The 20,450-nt window shown below is 38.2% G+C and overlaps 1 protein-coding gene and 1 pseudogene across 3 annotated transcripts in view; one reads left to right on the top strand and one right to left on the bottom strand.

Moving 5' to 3' along the window:
- The window catches only part of DPH6 (diphthamine biosynthesis 6), a 227,167-nt gene that overhangs the window by 64,815 nt on the left and 141,902 nt on the right, over positions 1–20,450 (bottom strand). The gene's annotated exons all lie outside the window — the stretch shown is intronic.
- On the top strand, positions 11,604–12,882 carry LOC116481614 (heterogeneous nuclear ribonucleoprotein A1-like; annotated as a pseudogene).

The following is a 20,450-nucleotide window of genomic DNA, read 5'->3' as shown; positions in this document are numbered from 1 at the left end:
TGCATATATATTTAGGATAGTTAGCTCTTCTTGTTGAATTGATCCCTTTACCATTCTGTAATGGCCTTGTCTCTTTTGATCTTTGTTGGTTTAAAGTCTGTTTTATCAGAGACTACGATTGAAACCCCTGCCTTTCTTTGTTTTCATTTGCTTGGTAGATCTTCCTCCATCCCTTTATTTTGATCCTACGTGTGTCTCTGCACGTGAGATGGGTTTTCTGAATACAGCACACTGATGGGTTTTGACTCTTTATCCAATTTGCCAGTCTGTGCCTTTTAATTGGAGCATTTAGCCCATTTACATTTAAGGTTAATATTGTTATGTGTGAATTTGATCCTGTCATTATGATGTTAGCTGGTTATTTTGCTCATTAGTTGATGCAGTTTCTTCCTAGCCTCGATGGTCTTTACAATTTGGCATGTTTTTGCAGTGGCTGGTACCGGCTGTTCCTTTCCATGTTTAGTGCTTCCTTGAGGAGCTCTTTTAGGGCAGACCTGGTGGTGACAAAATCTCTCAGCATTTGCTTGTCTGTAAAGTATTTTATTTCTCCTTCACTTATGAAGCTTAGTTTGGCTGGATATGAAATTCTGGGTTGAAAATTCTTTTCTTTAAGAATGTTGAATATCGGCCCCCACTCTTCTGGCTTGTAGAGTTTCTGCCGAGAGATCAGCTGTTAGTCTGATGGGCTTCTCTTTGTGGGTAATCTGACCTTTCTCTCTGGCTGCCCTTGACATTTTTTCCTTCATTTCAACTTTGGTGAATCTGACAATTATGTGTTTTGGAGTTGCTCTTCTCAAGGAGTATCTTTGTGGCGTTCTCTGTATTTCCTGAATGTGAATGTTGGCCTGCGTTGCTAGATTGGGGTAGTTCTCCTGGATAATATCCTGCAGAGTGTTTTCCAACTTGGTTCCATTCTCCCTGTCACTTTCAGGTACACCAATTAGACGTAGATTTGGTCTTTTCACATAGTCCCATATTTCTTGGAGGCTTTGTTCGTTTCTTTTTATTCTTTTTTTTCTAAACTTCTCACACTTCATTTCATTCATTTCATCTTCCATCGCTGATACTCTTTCTTCAAGTTGATCGCATCGGTTACTGAGGCTTGTGCATTCGTCGCGTAGTTCTCATGCCATGGTTTTCAGCTCCATCAGGTCCTTTAAGGACTTCTCTGCATTGGTTATTCTAGTTATCCATTCATCAAATTTTTTTTCAAAGTTTTTAACTTCTTTGCCATGGGTTTGAACTTCCTCCTTTAGCTCGGAGTAGTTTGATCTTCTGAAGCCTTCCTCTCTCAACTCGTTAGTCATTCTCCGACCAGCTTTGTTCCGTTGCTGGTGTGTAGCTGCGTTCCTTTGGAGGAGGAGAGTTTCCCGTTTTTCTGCTCTGTTTTTTCTCCATCTTTGTGGTTTTATCTACCTTTGGTCTTTGATGATGGTGATGTACAGATGGGTTTTTGGTGTGGATGTCCTTTCTGTTTGTTAGTTTTCCTTCTAATAGTCAGCACCCTCAGCTGCAGGTCTGTTGGAGTTTACTGGAGGTCCACTCCAGACTCTGTTTGCCTGGGTATCAGCAGCGGTGGCTGCAGAACGGTGGATATTGATGAGCCGCAAATGCTGCTGCCTGATCAGTCCTCTGGAAGTTTTGTCTCAGAGGTGTACCCGGCCGTGTGAGGTGTCAGACCGCCCCTACTGGTGGATGCCTCCTAGTTAGGCTACTCGGGAGTCAGGGACCCTGTTGAGGAGGCAGTCTGCCCGTTCTCAGATCTCAAGCTGCATGCTGGGAGAACCACTATTCTCTTCAAAGCTGTCAGACAGGGACATTTAAGTCTGCAGAGGTTACTGCTGTCTTATGTTTGTCTGTGCCCTGCCCCCAGAGGTGGAGCCTACAGAGGCAGACAGGCCTCCTGGAGCTGTGGTGGGCTCCACCCAGTTCGAGCTTCCGGGCTGCTTTGTTTACCTACTCAAGCCTGAGAAATGGCGGGCGCCCCTCCCCCAGCCTCGCTGCTGCCTTGCAGTTTGATCTCAGACTGTTGTGCTAGCACTGAGTGAGGCTCCGTGGGCGTAGGACCCTCCGAGCCAGGTGTGGGATATAATCTCCTGGTGTGCAGTTTGTTAAGCCCGTTGAAAAGCACAGTATTAGGATGGGAGTGACCCGATTTTCCAGCTGCCATCTGTCACCCCTTTCTTTGACTAGGAAAGGGAATTCCCTGACCCCTTGCGCTTCCCGGGTGAGGCGATGCCTCGCCCTCCTTCGGCTCACGCACGGTGCACTGCACCCACTGTCCTGCAACCACTGTCTGGCACTCCCCAGTGAGCGGAACCTGGTACCTCAGTTGGAAATGCAGAAATCACCCATCTTCTGCGTCGCTCACGCTAGGAGCTGTAGACTGGAGGTGTTCCTATTCGGCCATCTTGATCCCAACCGCAATGTCACATATATCTAAACTGTGCTGTGTTCTCTTTTAGAGACGGTGAAAATTGGGTTGCCATCTAATTACTGTTAGGGTAAGCTTTTAAAAACATTTGAACAGATGTGGCTAACTTGGGTGATTTCATGGTTTGTAAGAATGCCTTGGAGTTTCAGCATTTTAAAAATGAATTCCTAGTAAATTAAAAAGAAATTACTTACATGAATCTATTTTCTTTCTGGCACACTTATTTATATAGATAAATATTCGTATTCATGATAGCTCCATTGGAATACTGCTGATTATTGAACTGAATGGCTAAGAGCATCATGATTTCCCTAAGATTGTAATAATCATAATTGTTGAATTTCTTATTAAATCCAGCTTTTTCTTCTTTTAAATCAGTCTCATTTATCTGTCAGTCATTTTAAAATGGAAAAAAAAAGCGAAACTCATACTTCTTTACCTTCCACCTCCACCTAGAGGAAACAATGAGGTTTACAAAAATCACAATTTCATTTTATAAACGGTATTCTTAACATAGAAGATAATTCATTCATAACACTTATTAAGGATGTATTTATTGAATATCTATTCTAGGTTTAGTATTGTTTTAGGTACTAGGGATAAAAACAGGAGCAGCCATGTATCCTGCATAAAACAGCTTATTGTCTTGTATAGACCGAAAGTTAAATAAGCAATTACAACATAGGGTAGTGATTATTTTGGCAGATGCATGAAATGCTGTGACAGTATAAAGCAGGGTACCAATCTAAAAGGAAGCTAAAAGTCTTAAAGTAAATAAAACTGAAGCTGAGTTCTAAAGGATTAAGTTAACCCTGAAAGATGGAAGGGGGAAGAGAGAAGGCAAGAGAGAAAGAACGAGTATTCTAGAAGAAACTGCATGTGTTAAATCCCAGAGCACATGATAGGTACTAGAAATTTAAATGAGTTTGGCATAGCTGGAGCATAACTGGATGAGTAATGGCAGTGAGACAAGGCTGAAAGTCTAGACAGAGGACAGGTCTTACACGGCTTCATAAGCCATGCTAAGTCACTATCCTAAGGTCAGAGCGAACCCATGGAGAGGTTTTAAGCAAAAAACTGACCTGATTGCATCTGCATTTTAGAAACATCATTTTGGATGAATGATGGAGAATGGGCCTGGATGTAAGTCTAGAAGCAAAAAGAACTGAGCAGTTGCTGGAGGAATCTAGGCAGAAGGTGAAGGTTTCCCAAGCTGGCAAGTAGCAGTGGGGATGGAGAGGAGAGAGTACATATTTTGAGAGATTTTCTTCGGAGGCTGAAACTGTAGGAGAGAAAATGTAGTATCTCTTCCTCTTCCATCACAAGGTTCATGGTTGAGGAACTTATGACAAAAGATGAATTAGAAAAGAAAAGCAGAAAAGCATACAAATGTATTTAATAAGTTTTATATGACATGGGAAGACTTCATAATGGAATGAAGATCCAAAGAAACAGGAAACGGTGTTTTTTTTTTTTTTTAGAGTTGTGCAGAACTATGAATGGAGGACAAAAGGGTATGATCTAATGGCAATAAACTGGGGTAGAACTCAGCAAGGCCAATTAGTTCAGATTCTTTTCTGTATCCCTGTGTGACATTCCTTTCCTCTGGGTGTAGAGAGGATGGCTCCGGAATGAAGGTCTTATGACTTAGGGGAAAGTCAAAGGATTCTTTTATGGCCCACTTCAGGGCCATAAAATGAATGGAGGGAGGTCAGAAAGTGGCCTTCCTGCTTCTGCTGTTTTCTCGAATGTCAAGGTGGCATATTTTGGGGTAGTGCCCTGAACTCCATCAAAATTAACAATTAATTGAATGGAGGATTGAGGAGAGTTAAAAAAGAAATTTAGGAAAATTCTCAGCTTTCTGCATTTGGAAAGTGGATAGATGGTAGTTCTGTTTACTGATATAGAGAACTTAGTATGAGTAGTAGTTTTCTGAGAGAGTCCAGAGGCCTTATCCTTTTCTAATTTATGTGGCATATAATACCACTTATGTCTCAAATCTTTTCAATTATCTTCCTCAGGCTTCCACATTACTATATTTTCTAAGTTATTGTTATGCTTCTCTGACTCCTTTCCCTCCTGCTGTTCCTAAGTTATAAATATCCCCCAATGTTTTCTCTAGAATATGTTCTTCTCTCTTAATGCGTTCCCTATAACAGCACCATGCACTCCATGGCTTCAACCATCACCTTTATGCTATTCTGCTGCTGCTAATACTAATACGATCACTACTAATTAAAGACTATTTGGTTTATGACTTAAGATAATTATATTATCATCTTATTTAATACTCAAAATGACTTTTAAAAATAAAAAAGAGCACAGGCTTGAAATCAGATAAACTTAACCATAAATTCCAGTTTTGCTACTTCCCAGCTGGGCAATGGAAATACTCACCCCATGAGTGATTCCTCGTTGTAAATAATAGTACTGATCTCATAGATGATTAAATAAAATAATGCATAAAAAGCACTTAGCACAGTGTACAGCACTTAGTAAGCACTTAATAAAAACACAACTGAATTCTAAGAGTGGGTACAGTGCATGTTATAATGAGGCACAGTGAAAGCAGCATTGCATCATCGGTTAAAAGCACTGGCTTTGGAGACAGACAGTTCTTGGTTCATTCAAATCCTGGCTGTCACTTTCTAGCTACATGACCTTAGGTTATATAAGTGCTTCCTCTGAGCCTTGAACTTGTGATCTGTAAAATGGAGATGACAATAGTACCAACCTCATAGGATAACTGTTTTCAGGAATAAAACCACATCAATGGAATGCCAAAAGTGCTGTCCAGCACATAACATATACTCAATAAAGGGGCTGCTAATTTTATTTTTAACTCTTTTCCAGAGGTAAAAACTAGCTTGATTTGCAAAAATTATCAGCTTAGAACCAAACAAAACCAGGACTTAAAGTTATGTTTGACTCTTCATAATATCCTGATAGATAACAAACCTTAGTCTTTAGCCTGAACATGTCAATTGTGCTCCAGTCTGATAGGTTAAAAGACATATGCCTTTGGTTTATATGTTATTATCTAAAATTAAATATGTGTAAGGTCAAACTTATCATGTTCTTTCTCAACCCTGTTCTCTTCTGCAGAAATAAATGCTTCCAGTTCTCCCAATCATTATATGTGGACTAATCTTCAATTTTTTCTTTTCTAGCTCCTGGCAATTTGGTGCTAATTTCTTTTTCAATCTTCCATAAAAATCTTTCTTTCAGCTTTGTTCCATCTCTCCATCCTTACTGTCAATGGTTAAATACTGTGAGCTCTCACACCTGTTTCCCATAACAGCATCTTACACTCCTTTTCATTTCCATCTTCTACTCCTAATCCATGAATACTGCTGCCAGATTAAATCTCCTGAGATTTCTTTCAATAATATAAATCTCAGTTGGAGAGAATTCTAAATTTTATTTCTTACCCCAAATCACTTGGCCCATCTCTCCAGCCTCTTCACGAATGGGCCTTACATTCCCATCTAACCTATTCTTACTCATCTACCAACACCAGCTCTTAGTTTCATTTAGACCAAATTTCTTTGTTGTCCTTGAATGCCTTCTTGCCAAAGAGTCTTCATTCATATTGATTCACTTTGTTGTCACCACCCATGTAGATTTCACCCATCCTTCAAATCAGTTCTAACCCTTTCCTCAGCTACTCCAGGTCATGTGGGCATCTTCCATCTTTTAGCTCCCAAGTGCTCTTATAGTAAGTATCAGTTTGACTTTACCTAGTTAAATTTATTAGGGATTTCCCCCCCTCACGTTCTATACTCTACATTCCATGGAAAATGCCAAGTCTTTGATTTATTTTGTAATTCTTATAGCAGTTAGCATAGAACTGGACACAGAAGTCCATATACGTAGCAGTTAGCATAGAACTGGGTATAGAAGTTCTTACACATACTTATCATTCAATTCTATCAGTACCACATGACATTATCAACTAACAGCTCATCTACAACATGCTTTCAGAGAAATGAGAGGGTCATATTGGAATAGCCACTAACTGCCGAGGACCCACACCTCTTTTTGTCAAATACTACTACAAATCTCAATAGATACTACTGCCAGTTACACTACTTAAAACACACCTTTGAGAATCCCACTCTCTTCCTTTAAAACCTTCAGTTACTCCTCATTGTTTACCAAGCCCCATAATTGAATCCTCCTCCAGTATTCAAAATCTCTCACAATATGACTGCAAATTCCTTTGTCAGCTTTATCAATTTATATATACTTATCACAATGCAAGAATTCCTCTGGCTGCTCCTACCATCATGACCTCTGGCCATAATATGATTTATCTCCACGCTAGCAGAAACTAACCAAGCCCCATTCGACCTAACAGAAGGGGAAGCAGTTAGTCTTGGGCTTTAACGTTGAATATGCTGCAGGCCCATTTGCCCTTCAATACTCAAAATATATTCTAAATAAGTGAGACTAACTTCTGAAAATACATTGTGTTTCTCCTTCCCCATGTGTTGATACAAACTGTTCTCTTACCTATAACAATCCAGCCAGTCAAAAATCCTATCTATCCTTCAAGCTCGTTAGGACTATCAATTTATCTCTGAAGTTGCTCTGAATTCTCTCACAACATGTAATTTTTTTCCTTGAAATTCTGTGATCCATGATTTTTACTATCTTACTTATTACTATATATTTTAATATACCTTATAATTTTTATTTATGATAGCCATTGGATGCCTCAATCATAAAGTTATACAAAGTTCTATATATCCTTCCAACTTGGTTATGTTCAAAATTCAAAATCTTCTTTCAAAGATGTTCCAAACCCTTTTGACTTCCAAGGTCAGTTAAAGGCATTTTTTTTCCATAAAGTCACACTGCAGGGAATAAGTCTTAAAATTCTGTCTTTCTCACCCACAACATCAAATCAATTTTTGTGAACTTTTCTTTCCATTTTGTTTTTTTTTTCTTTTTTTTTTTTTTATTATACTTTAGGGTTTTAGGGTACATGTGCACAATGTGCAGGTTTGTTACATATGTATCCATGTGCCATGTTGATTTCCTGCACCCATTAACTCGTCATTTAGCATTAGGTGTATCTCCTAATGCTGTCCCTCCCCCCTCCCCCCACCCCACAACAGTCCCCGGAGTGTGATGCTCCCCTTCCTGTGTCCATGAGTTCTCATTGTTCAATTCCCACCTATGAGTGAGAACATGCGGTGTTTGGTTTTTTGTCCTTGCGATAGTTTACTGAGAATGATGTTTTCCAGTTTCATCCATGTCCCTACAAAGGACACGAACTCATCATTTTTTATGGCTGCATAGTATTCCATGGTGTATATGTGCCACATTTTCTTAATCCAGTCTATCGTTGTTGGACATTTGGGTTGGTTCCAACTCTTTGCTATTGTGAATAGTGCCGCAATAAACATACGTGTGCATGTGTCCATTTTGTTTTTTAAGTAATAGGTAACTGGGACTGCAAGTTGTGCTTTTGTCAAACCTATAAGGAAGAGAAGTTAACTTCTATAGAAAAGTGAGAAGAAAATTTGTCAGTTAACAAGAACTGGATCTAATCTTTTATGAGGCAGGGAATAATTTAGGAAAGGAAGTCTATATTTTTAAATATGTGTCTTTCTTGTTAAAAGTGAATACATGCCCTAACAACCTTTAAGCTTGAAATCTAAGTTGCATTTATCCAGGTTTAGCTCTTACAGCACCCAGCAGAGTGGTATGCTTCTTAAGTAGTCAATACATTTCTGTTTACCTTTGACTCAAGGCTGGAGGCCAGATTTCCCAATTCTTTGACAGCTGGCTTAGAAAGAGCAACTAAACCTATACATTCACAATTTTTAAAAATATAATTTTGCTCTTCCATCTAGCACATGGCTTTTACTTAGATGATCATAAGAAATCTCAAAGAATAACTGCTACTGGTAAAGATGGTAGATTGAACCCATGCATCTACTCTCACTCCCTTTTAAAATGTTACTGGAAAATATTTCATAAAATGGCATAAACCCACAGAGATGGAGAACACAGGAGAGGAGGTGACAGCATTAACCAATTTAGCAGGACCAAGAACACTGAGCCTGTGGCCAACAATGGGGAATGCTGAGGACCAATCTGATTTACACAGTAGAACAACCAAAAGGGTAAGGAGCTAGTGACACCAGGTACCTCTGGAAGTCAGAGGGAAAGAAAAAGGGCACTAATTAACAAGCAGTCAGATTCTTAGGTCCCTCTCTAAGCTGGCTACTGCTTCTCTTCTACCCTGGCAGAATGCTGGAGGTTTATTCCCTGCAGCAGATAAACAGAGGAACTGGCCTGGGAGAAATGAGACATAGTTAAGGACAGAGGTATATAATAAAAACAGATGGAATCAATTTATATATACATACACACACACACATACACACACAAAAGATTCTGAGACCTCTAGCTATTTTTCCCAATCAACTCCTAGAAAAAAGCAAATTAGAGCATGCTATCACCTTCAAGACAGGAGAATGGAGAATCCTTTGCTTTGGAATATGAACAGCTCAGATTAAGTAGTCTTGCTATACTTTCTGTGATACTGTGAAACAGTAAGAAATAAATATATGTTCTCTGCCCCTGGTTCCCAAGATGGAGCTCCTAATACTCTTGTAGATAGGAGTGCCAGGAGAATCTTTTGTTCTAACATTTGGTCTTTGACCCCAGTTCCAGAGACAGAGCTCCTAAGGCCTTTGTAACTTCCTGAGTGATAGAAACATCTTTTGTTCTAATGAGGTAACCCTTGGTGGGCTCCTGGATAGCCTTGGGATGGGCAATGCTTGCCAGGGAAACCAACCTTGTGATTAGAGGGTTGGAACTTCTAGCTCTATCACCTAGCTACCTGGAAATGGAAAAGTGCTGAAAGTTTAGTTGCTCACCAATGGCCAATGACATAATCAATCACACCTACATAATGAAGCCTCCATGAAAACCTGAAAGGACAGGGTTCAGAGAGCTTCCAGATCACTGATCACATGGAGCTGCCTGGAGGATGGTGCGCTGAAAGACAGCCTGGAAGCTCTGTGCCGCCTTCCTACACACAGTGCCCTATGCATCTCTGCATCTGGCTGTTCATCTATATCCTAAACTATATCCTTATGAATAAACCAGTAAATGTAAGTAAAGTGTTTCCCAGCATCTGTGAGCTGTTCTAGCAAATTAATAGAACCCAAGAAAAAGATCATGGGAATGCCTGATTTATGGCCAGTTAGTCAGAAGTATAGGTAACAACCTACTACTTGTGGTTGGCATCTGAAGTGGTGGCAGTCTGGTGGGACTGAACCTTTAATCTGTGGTATCAGAATTAAATTGAATAGTCAGACAGACAGTTGGTGTCTGCTGGAGAATTGCTTGGTGTGTGGGAAAAACCTCACACATCTGGTGTCACAAGTGTTGTGTTGAGTGGTATGCAAGCATAGAGAAAAAAATAGTTTATTTTTACTTCAAATTCCCCTATAGTAAAACTCAGGGTCAAAAAGCACCATCCACATACCTAGTGCTTACAATCAAATTCTTAAGCTCCCTGCTCTTACATATTAGCATAATAACACAGATTACAAGAAATCTGAGGAACATTTCTAAAATGAAAGTTAGAGACCAAAACAAACAGTGAGGAAAATAGACTATGCATGTGAGAAGAAAATGAAAACAAACAAAAGCTATCAATATTCTTAGGGAGATTAGAGAATATATTACATTAAGGATGGGGTATTATAGATTTAAATAAAAAGAACATTTAAGGAACAAAAAAATAAGCTTTTAAACATTAAAAATGACATAAAAACAAGAAGCAAAATTGAGAAATTCTAGAAAGAACAAAATGAATTAGATCAAAATTAGGAGACAAAAGTTAAAAGTTAAGGACCATTTAAATAACAGAAATAAAGAAGAATTTATAGAATAATAGAAATTCTAAAAGCAAAGCCAGAGGGGAGGTACACCAATGAAATAATTCAAGAAAACTTCCTACAACTCAAATTTCCAAACTGAATATTATTCCTGTTCCAGCACAGTGGATAAAAACATACACACCCAAGGTACACCTAACAGTCACAATTCTAGGGGCAAAAAGAATATCCTATACACTTCCAAAGAAGAAATGGAGAGATATGGAGAAAGTCATCACATACATTTAGTCAGGAATCAGAATGGCTTTGGGCTTTTCAACAGTACACCAAGCTACAAGGCAATGAAGCAATACTATCAACATCCAGAAGGAAAATCATTCCCAAACAGAATTCTATGACCAGTTACAGAATCAATCAAATGTGAGGAAAGATTGAAGACATTTTCAGGTATGCACAGTCTTCAAAAATTTACGCCCATGGGTTCTTAGAAATCTCTTGGAGAATGTGCTTCACAAAAATAAGACTTAACAAAGGGAAACACTGGATCCAGGCAACAAGGACTCCCAACACAGAAAGAAGGTAAAGGGAACCCCAGTATTATGAGGACATGCCCGAATGTTAGCCTTATAATAGGCATAGCGAGAACCTGGTTCAGATTAGATCAAGTCAGAAGGCTCTGGAAAAAGACTTCTTCAGGAAGAAACTGACAAAATACTTCATAGGTCTGAACATCTGGTTAAGAGATTAGAAAACTGGCAATGAGTGTAGCGCTGAATTTGTGGTAAGTACAGAGACTACCAAATAAATGAAACAAGACAATTATTCACTCAAGAGAAAAAATAAAAGTTGTACAGGAAAAGAAAGGTTTATTACCAGAGTTTATTACCTGACTTAGCTGTGTATTGGGTTTTTACAGTTATTGTAATATAAACACTGGATATTGATCTAATGAGAATAGAAATATAACAATATAGGAAGATGGAAGGAGGGAAAGAAAACACATATGTAATGGAGGGAAAGGGAGTAAACACAGTGAAATCTGCATATTCCAGAGTGGAAAGTCAATAAATAATGCAAATATTAGTGGTGGTGGCGGTGAATCATGAAGTGGTAATGCAAACATACAATCAGAGAAACAGAAGTAAATATCGAAAACAACATGGAAGGCTGTTTCTGTATCAAAGACTGAAGAACCATTTGAGAATATAAACCTTGACTAACATTTAAAAATATTACAAAATTAACCTTTCTGCCAGTGGACACCACCGAGGAAGCATAGTTAAATCTCTCTTCCCCCTGCCATCATGTCTAAGTCAGAGTTTCCAAAAGGGCCTGAACAGCTGACGAAGCTCTTATTGGAGGGTTGAGAAACAGCCGATGAGAGCCCGAGGAGCCATTTTGAGCAATGGGGAATGCTCACGGACTGTGTGATAATGAGAGATCCAAACACCAAACATTCCAGGGGCTTTGGATTTGTCTCATATGCCACTGTGGAGGAGGTGGATGCAGCCATGAATGCAAGGCCACACAAGGTGGATGGAAGAGTTGTGGAACCAAAGAGAGCTGTCTAAGAAGATTCTCAAAGACCAGGTGCCCACTTAACTGGGAAAAAGATATTTGTTGGTGGCATTAAAGAAGACACAGAAGAACATCACCTAAGAGATTATTTTCAACAGTACAGAAAAATTGAAGAAAAGGGGCTTTGCCTTTGTAACCTTTGATGACCATGACTTCGTGGATAAGACTGTCATTCAGAAACACCATACTGTGAATGGCCACAACTGTGAAGTTAGGAAAGCCCTGTCAAAGCAAGAGATGGCTAGTGCTTCATCCAGCCAAAGAGGACAAAGTGGTTCTGGAAACTTTGGTAGTGGTTGTGGAGATAGTTTCGGTGGGAATGACAACTTTGGTAGTGGAGGAAACTTCAGTGGTCATGGTGGCTTTGGTGGCAGCTGTGGTGCTGATGGGTATGGTGGCAGTGGGGATGGCTATAATGGATTTGGTAATGATGGTGGTTATGGAAGAGGCAGCCCTGGTTACTCTGGAGGAAGCAGGGGCTATGGAAGTGGTGGACAGGGTTATGGAAACCAGGGCAGTGGCTATTGCAGGAGTGACAGCTATGACAGCTATAACAATGGAGGCAGAGGTGGCTTTGGTGGTGGTAGTGGAAGCAATTTTGGAGGTGGTGGAAGCTACAATGATTTTTGCAATTACAACAATCAATCTTCAAATTTTGGAACCATGAAGGTAGGAAACTTTGGAGGCAGAAACTCTGGCTCCTATGGTGGTGGAGGCCAATACTTTGCCAAACCACGACACCAAGGTGGCTATGGTGGTTCCAGTAGCAGCAGTAGCTACGACAGTGGCAGAAGATTTTAATTACTGCCAGGAAACAAAGCTTATCAGAAGAAGAGAGCCAGAGAAGTTGACAGGGAAACTACAGGTTGTAACAGATTTGTGAACTCAGTCAAGCACAGTGGTGGCAGGGCCTAGCTGCTACAAAGAAGACATGCTTTAGACAAATAGTCATGTGTATGGGCAAAAGACTCAAAGACTATTTGTGACGAGTTTTATAACAGGTCATTTTAGTTTCTCTTCTGTGGAAAGTGTAAAGCATTCCAACAAAGGGTATTAATGTAGATTTTTTTTTTGTGCCCATGCTGTTGATTGCTAAATGTAATAGTCTAATCGTCACGCTGAATAAATGTGTCTTTTTAAAAAATGTGTTGTGTAGTTAGTCTGCTCTGAAGCCATCTTGGTAAATTTCCCCAACAGTGTGAAGTTAGAATTCCTTCAGGGTGATGCCAGGTTCTATTTGGAATTTATATACAACCTGCTTGTGTGGAGAAGCCATTGTCTTCAGAAACCCTTGTGTAGTTGAACTGATAGTTACTGTTGTGACCTGAAGTTCACCATGAAAAGGGATTACCCAAGCAAAATCATGGAATTACTGGTTATAAAAATGATTGTTGGCACATCCTATGCAATACACCTAAATTGAATAACGGTACCCGGTAAAATTATAGATGGGACTGAAGCTTGTCTATCACCCATTATCATGTGTAATCAATAAACTAATTCTCTTGAAAAAAATTACACAATTAGAATACTATTAATAAACAAGGAAGCTGTTCAAAGAATAGTTCTAAACCTTTAATAGTGCAATTTGTATTAAAATTCACCTTCTTTTTGGAAAATGAGAAAATGGTCTTAGGACATAAAGCCCCACAAAACATAAAACCATTATATAATCCATTATTCACTTCTAAGATAATTTAAAAATTCTACAGAAGTTTAAGAAACAATGGCTAAAATTATTTCATGGAGTAGTTAGTGTGTAAGTCTTAAAGTTTTGTATTCTTTAACCCAGAAATTACATTCCTAGGAACTTAAGAAAACAATAACCAGATATGTGCATGAAGATTTATTAGAAAAGATGACAATCATAATGTTATTTTTAATGATTTAGAAAAACCAATCTTTCCAACAACAGATAACTTATAATATCTTATATAATTATCTCATTATGAATATTTCATAAGTAAATAATGATACATTCATATGTAAAATACAAATGATTAAAATCTACCCAGCCATTAATTAATATCTTTTCAAAGTATACTTAGTTATGTAGGAAAATGAACATGGCATGTTAGAAAAAAAAGGAGGCAAAATTATATGTATAGTTGAATCTCATTATGTAAATAAAATATACACAAGTGTTTAACTACATAACCTTGTATATAAAACAAATTCTCAGGAAATAAATCATGAGAGAATACATCAATATGTGGATCATGTACACCATGGGGCAAGAAAGGTATGGTTTTTATTTGCTTTCCTACAGTTTATTATATTTTGAATTTTCAGCAATAGCTATTTTTATTTTTCTGCTGTTTTGTTTTTAAATTTTGCATTAAAAATTGTTTAATTTTATGGGTACATAGTAGGTATATATATATTTATGGAGTATCAGTATCCATCGGCTCAAGTATTTATCCTTTATGTTAGAATCAATCCAATTACACTTTTTTAGTTATGTAAAAATGTAAAATTAAATTATTATGACTATAGGCCCCCTGTTGTGCTATCAAACACTAGGTCTTATTCATCCTTTCTTTTATTTTTTTGAGACAGGGTCTTACTCTGTCACCTAGGGTGGAGTATGGTGACACAATCATGGCTCATGGCAGCCTCGACTTCCTGGACTCAGGTGATCCTCCCACCTGAGCCTCCTAAGTAGCTGGGATAGGCATGTGCCACCCTGCCTGGTTGTTTTTTCATATTTTTTGTAGTCGATAGTTTGCCACATTGCCCAGGCTGGTCTTGAACTCCTGGACTGAAGTGATTCACTCACCTTGGCCTCTCAAAAGTGCTGAGATTAAAGGCATAAGCCATCATGCTCAGCTTATTCACTCATTCTTTTTTTTTTTTTTTTGTACCCATTAACCATCTCCACCTTCCTGGTGGTCCCCCACTACCATTTCCAGCCTCTGGTAACCATCCTTTTAGTTTCTATTTCCATGAATTCAATTGTTTTGATTTTTAGATCCCACAAATAAGTGACAATGTGTGATGTTTGTATTTCTGTGCCTGGCTTATTTCACTTAACATAATGACCTCCAGTTCCATCCATGTTGTTGCAAATGACAGAATCTTTCTTTTTAATGGCTGAACAGTACTACAGTGTGTATAAGTAGCACATTTTCTTTATCCATTCACATGTTGATGGACACTTGGGTTGCTTCCAAATCTTGGCTATTGTGAACAGTGTTGCAACAAACATGGGAGTGCAGATATACCTTTGATACACTGATTTCCTTTCTTTTGGGTATATATCTAACAGTGAGATTGCTGGATCATATAGTAGCTCTATTTTTTAGTTTTTTGAGGAGCCTTCAAACGCTTCTCCAGAGTGGTTGTACTAATTTACATTCCCATAGACAGCATATGAGGGTTCCCTTTTCTCCACATCCTCACCAATATTTATTGCCTATCTTTTGGATAAAAGCCATTTTAACTGGTGTGAGAGATATCCCATTGTAGTTTTGATTTGCATTTCTCTGGTGATCAATGACGTTGAACACCTTTTCCTATGTCTGTTTGACATTTGTATGTCTTCTTTCGAGAAATGTCCATTCAATTCTTTTGCCCATTTTTGAATTGGATCATTAGATTTTTTTCCTATAGAGTTGTATAAGCTCCTTCTATATTCTTGCTATAAATCTTTTATCAGATGTGTAGTCTGCAAATATTTTGTCCCATTCTGTGGGTTGTCTCTGCATTTTGCTGATTGTTTCCTTCACTGTGCAGCTTTTTAACTTGATGCAATCCCATCTGTCCACTTTTCCTTTGGTTGCCTGGTTGGGGGGTGGTATTACTCAAGAAGTCTTTGCCCAGACCCGTGTCCTGGAGAAGTTCCCCAATTTTTTCTTGTAGGAGTTTCATAACTTGAGGTGTTAGATTTAAGTCTTTAATCCATTTTGATTTGACTGTTGTATAAGGTGAGAGAGGGATCAAGTTTTATTTTTCTGCATATAGATGTCTAGTTTTCCCTACATAATTTATTGAAGAGATTTTTTTTCCCCAATGTATGTTCTTGGCATCTTTGTCAAAAATGAATTTGCTACAGGTGTGTGGATTTGTTTCTGGGTTCTCTATCCTGTTCCATTGGTCTGTGTGTCTGTTTTTAGGCCAGTACCATGCTATTTTGGTTACTATAGCTCTGTAGCAGAGTTTGAAGTCAGGTAATGCAATTTCTCCAGTTTTGTTCTTTTTGCTATTCTGGGTCTTTTGGGATTCCATATAAATTTTAGGATTTTTTTTTTTTTTTACTATTTTTGTGAAAAATGTCATTGGTATTTTGATAGAGATTGCAGTGAATCTGCAGATTGCTTTAGGTAGTATGGACATTTTAATAACATTGATTCTTCCAATCCATGAACATGAAATGTCTTCATTTTTAAATGTCTGCTTCAATTTTTTCATCAGTGTTTTATAGTTTTCTTTGTAGACATCTTTCATTTCTTTGGTCAATTCCTAGGTATTTAATTTTATTTGTGGCTATTGTAAATGGGATTACTTTTTTGATTTCTTTTTCAGATTGTTCACTGTTGGCATATAGACATGCTATTGATTTTTGTTTGTTTATTTTCTGTCCCACAACTTTGCCAAACTTGTTTATCAGTTCTAATAGTTTTTTGTTGGTCTTTTTAGGTTTTTTGAGATATAAAATCATATCCTATGCAAGCAAGGATAATTTGACTTCTTCTTTTCCAATCTGGATGCTCTATATCTTTCTCTTGTCTGATTGCTCTAGCTAAGACTTCCAGTACTATGTTGAATAACAGTGGTGAAAGTGGGCATCTTTGTCATGTTCCAGATCTAAGAGGAAAAGCTTTCAGTTTTTCCCCATTCAGTATGATACTCGCTGTGGATCTGTCATATAAGGCTTTTATTATGTTGAGGTATGTTCTTTCTATACCCAGTTTTTTGAGGGTTTTTATCATGAAGGGATGTTGAACTTTATCAAATGTTGAGGTATGTTCTTTCTATACTAGGGGCTTGGTGTCACTGGAAGACTTTTCATTATTTTATTGTGTTGAATTTATTTTTCACGTATCACATGTTTTAATTTTACATTTAATACACACTATTTAAAAGAAAAAAATAGTATGATAAATATTACATGCCATGACGCAAGAGAAAAATGGCAGCTCAAAGAAAGCTTATTTAAACAAGAAAACCTCACAGTAGTGAGCTTTGAATTGAGATTTTAAAGAGAGATTTAGCTGAGTGATGGAGGGATAATGCATGCAGAGAGGGAAGGATAACATGGAGGTAGGAGGAGATAGTCACTCTAGGGAAACCATCGATAGTTCAAAATTGATGAAGCATAGGGAGTATTCCATTGACTACCTATCTTATAAGTCTCATTTTCCCCCAAGGACAGATTGTGTCAGGGTAAGCAGTTTAAATTTTATTTTGAAGCATGGGGAGCAACTCCAAAGTTTATAAGTAAAAGTGTAATATGATATGATTAGCTTTGCATTTCATATGTATCATGATGGTACTGTGGACAATTGACTGACAATGGGCAAGACAGGGAGGAGATACTTGTGCTAGACAACTGCTGCAATAATCTACAGGAGTTGCTAATGTGGTGACTGTGAGGATAAAAGGGAGGAAATATAAGATATTAAGAAGGTAGAATTAAAAGGACTTAGGTTCTTAGGAACAAAGGAGTATATGAAATTATTTATTACAATTTGCTTTTTTGACTTGAACAACTGAGCAGACAATGGGGCCAGTCCTTCAGTGTCAGGAAACATAAAAATGGCATAGATAAGAAAGAAATGCTTAGTTCTGCTGTTGAGGTTGAGGGGCTTGGGGACATTTAATAGATGATAGTGTGGAGGTACAGCTGAATACATATACATGTTTGGAACACAGGAAAATGTTGGAGAAATAGACTTAGTTGTTACAAGAATAAAACTGGTAGTTGAAGTCATGGGACTATTTCAAATCACCACAGGAGGAAGGCTATGGAGGGAACCACAATATATAAAAGGTGGAGTATACGTGGAGAGCCCCAAGGGAAAGCTAAGGAAGTACTCAGAAAGATTTCAGGAGTGAATAGCCTCACAGAAGCCAATGGATGACAGTTTCAAGAAGCAACACACTCTTTCAGAGAAATCTAGAAAGACAGGAGCTGAAATGTGTCAGTGGTATTGAGAAACTAGAAGATTACATACTATATTAATGTGACAGAATTACCTCGTGCTTGTTTAAAGGTCAGATTTTTGGTCCTCCTGAGCGGAAATTTGTGGGGATGGAAAAAGAATTTATGCATTTTTTAAAGAAGGTTTCCAGTGAATTACACCCTCAGGTCTGAAAACAACTATAGCAAATTGTAAGCTCTTCAAGAACAAGTATCTTGTTTGTTTAACTCATCACGTACACTTAGTGTTCACCATAGCATCTGTCACATAATAGACCCTCAACAAATATTCAATAACTTAAAAATGAGATGAATGAATGAATAGATGGAGAGATGAAAAGCTACTGAATGAAAGAACTGAAGAACTAACGTCTGCCAAAATCTTGGCAAGATTATTGGAGCTTACATAGTAATGGTACAGGGTAGGTAATACACATGTAAACAGATGAACAAATAAAATAATTTGCAGAGATCTGCTTTCGCTAGGGTAGTCAGGGAAAGCTTCTTTGAGGAGGTAGCATTTGAGTTATCATTTAAATAATGAGATGGTATTAACCAGTGATAGACTGTGGACAAAACATTTCAGGCAGGGGAAGGTCCTAATGAGAAAAAGGGTGAATAAAGTGTGTTTAAGTAATAAAGAGACCTATGTGGCTACAGCTAAGGGAATGAGACAGAGAATGGGAGAACGGTAGAAGATGAGCCTGAAAAGAGGGATAGGATGCTGATCATATAGGGTCTCACAAGCTGTGACCTCATAGCTGTTTGGATGTTATTCTAATCGCAACAAGAACCCACTTACATTTTAAACAAAGTAGGGGTATGATTTGATTTATACTTTAAAAATATCATTCTGACATCTATATAAATAACAGATCATGGCAGGGCAATGGTGGAAGTAAGCAGATCAGGTAGGGGCTGAGGTAGTATTCCAGACAAGAGGTGATTATGGTATGGTGGTAGTAGTAGAGACAGTGAGAAGTGCTTGGATTTGTAATAGAATATATTCTGGAAATACAGCAGACAAGATCATGTTAATGAGTTAGATATAGTAGGTGAGGGAAAGAGGAGTCTAAAGAATTTGGATTTTTGCCTGTAGGTAATGAGGACTCACTTAAAGTTTTGACTGAGTGACACAAATACAGTAGAATATATTAGTACAATTATCTTGAGGCAAGAAGCAAAAGGAATTCTTTGGGAAATAAGATAGAAGGTAGAGCCAAATTTGGAGGTGTCAGTAATATTCTAGGCCTGAAGTAACACGCATCTGAATTAAGGTGATGACAAAGGGAATGGCAAAAAATGATGGATATCAAGGCTACCATCGAGTATGTAGAGATTGAATTTGTGGTATCTGTGGGCACTGAAGCTTGGCTGATAAATGTGGACCAGAAAGACTTGGGAGTCATCAGAATATAGCTAATAGTTAAAGTCAAGTGAGCGACTGAGATTACCTAGAAAAAGTTTCTAGAGGGAAAATGGAGCCTAAACTAGGAATCAGAAAAAGAGCAGGACTATCCAGAATGAAAGGAGAAAAACTAGGAGAGTGTGGTTCCATGAATGTAAGTAGAAGCATTTCAAGAAGATGTGTTTGTAACTGGTAAATAAGGACTAAGAAGTATCTATTGTGTTTGGAAAATGGGTATGATGAGTGATTTTGGTCAGCACTGTATCCGTTTAGAGGCAGAATGAGAAGACAGATTCCAGGTACCTGAGGCATCTCAGACATGAAGTAGTACTGACAACGAATACAGATAACACTTCTAAATATTTTGGTTTTGAAGCAAAGAAGAAAGAGAGGTAGTCAGAGAAAAACTAGGGTGGAGAAAGAGGGTCTTTAGGATGGGACAGTCTGTATTATGTTTCAATATTGATGTGAAGGAGACAAAGAGAGCGAGAATAAAGGCAGTCGAGGGGGTGGGTTGACTGCAAGATCTCTGAGAAGGCAGGTGTGAATGGAATCCAAGCACAGGTAGGGCCTTAGCCATATAAAGAAGAAAGAACACTTCTCCCAGTTACAGTAAGCAAGGATAGGCTGTAGGTAGAGGGAAATTAGTAGGGGTGGTGCTGGGGTTGGGAGGCAGGCAGGGCGATTTCCTATATCATGGCTTCTATTTCCTCTGTGAAGGAAGATGCATCATCCACTTAAAGTAAGGGGGAGGGTGAAGGGATTTTAAATTTGAGGAGAGTGGAGAAGGAATAAAATTACCATTATGGAGAATGGGTAGAAAATAATTCTAGGGAAATATAAGATTGCCAGACCAAGTTGAGGAACTTGCTGAAGAATCATTGAATAAAATGATTTCTGCATTTTGTGTTTAAACATCCTATGATAATACCCAGGTTAACTCATAATCAACATCGTGGTGCTTCTCAAAACCTTACTTGCCTTTTCTACAAAGAATAGCAACACACTTTAAACTTATGACTT

Source organism: Hylobates moloch, unplaced genomic scaffold (assembly GCF_009828535.3).
Source record: "Hylobates moloch isolate HMO894 unplaced genomic scaffold, HMol_V3 SCAFFOLD_14, whole genome shotgun sequence".
Classification (NCBI taxonomy): Eukaryota; Metazoa; Chordata; class Mammalia; order Primates; family Hylobatidae; genus Hylobates; species Hylobates moloch.
This window is presented reverse-complemented; position numbering and strand designations above follow the sequence as displayed.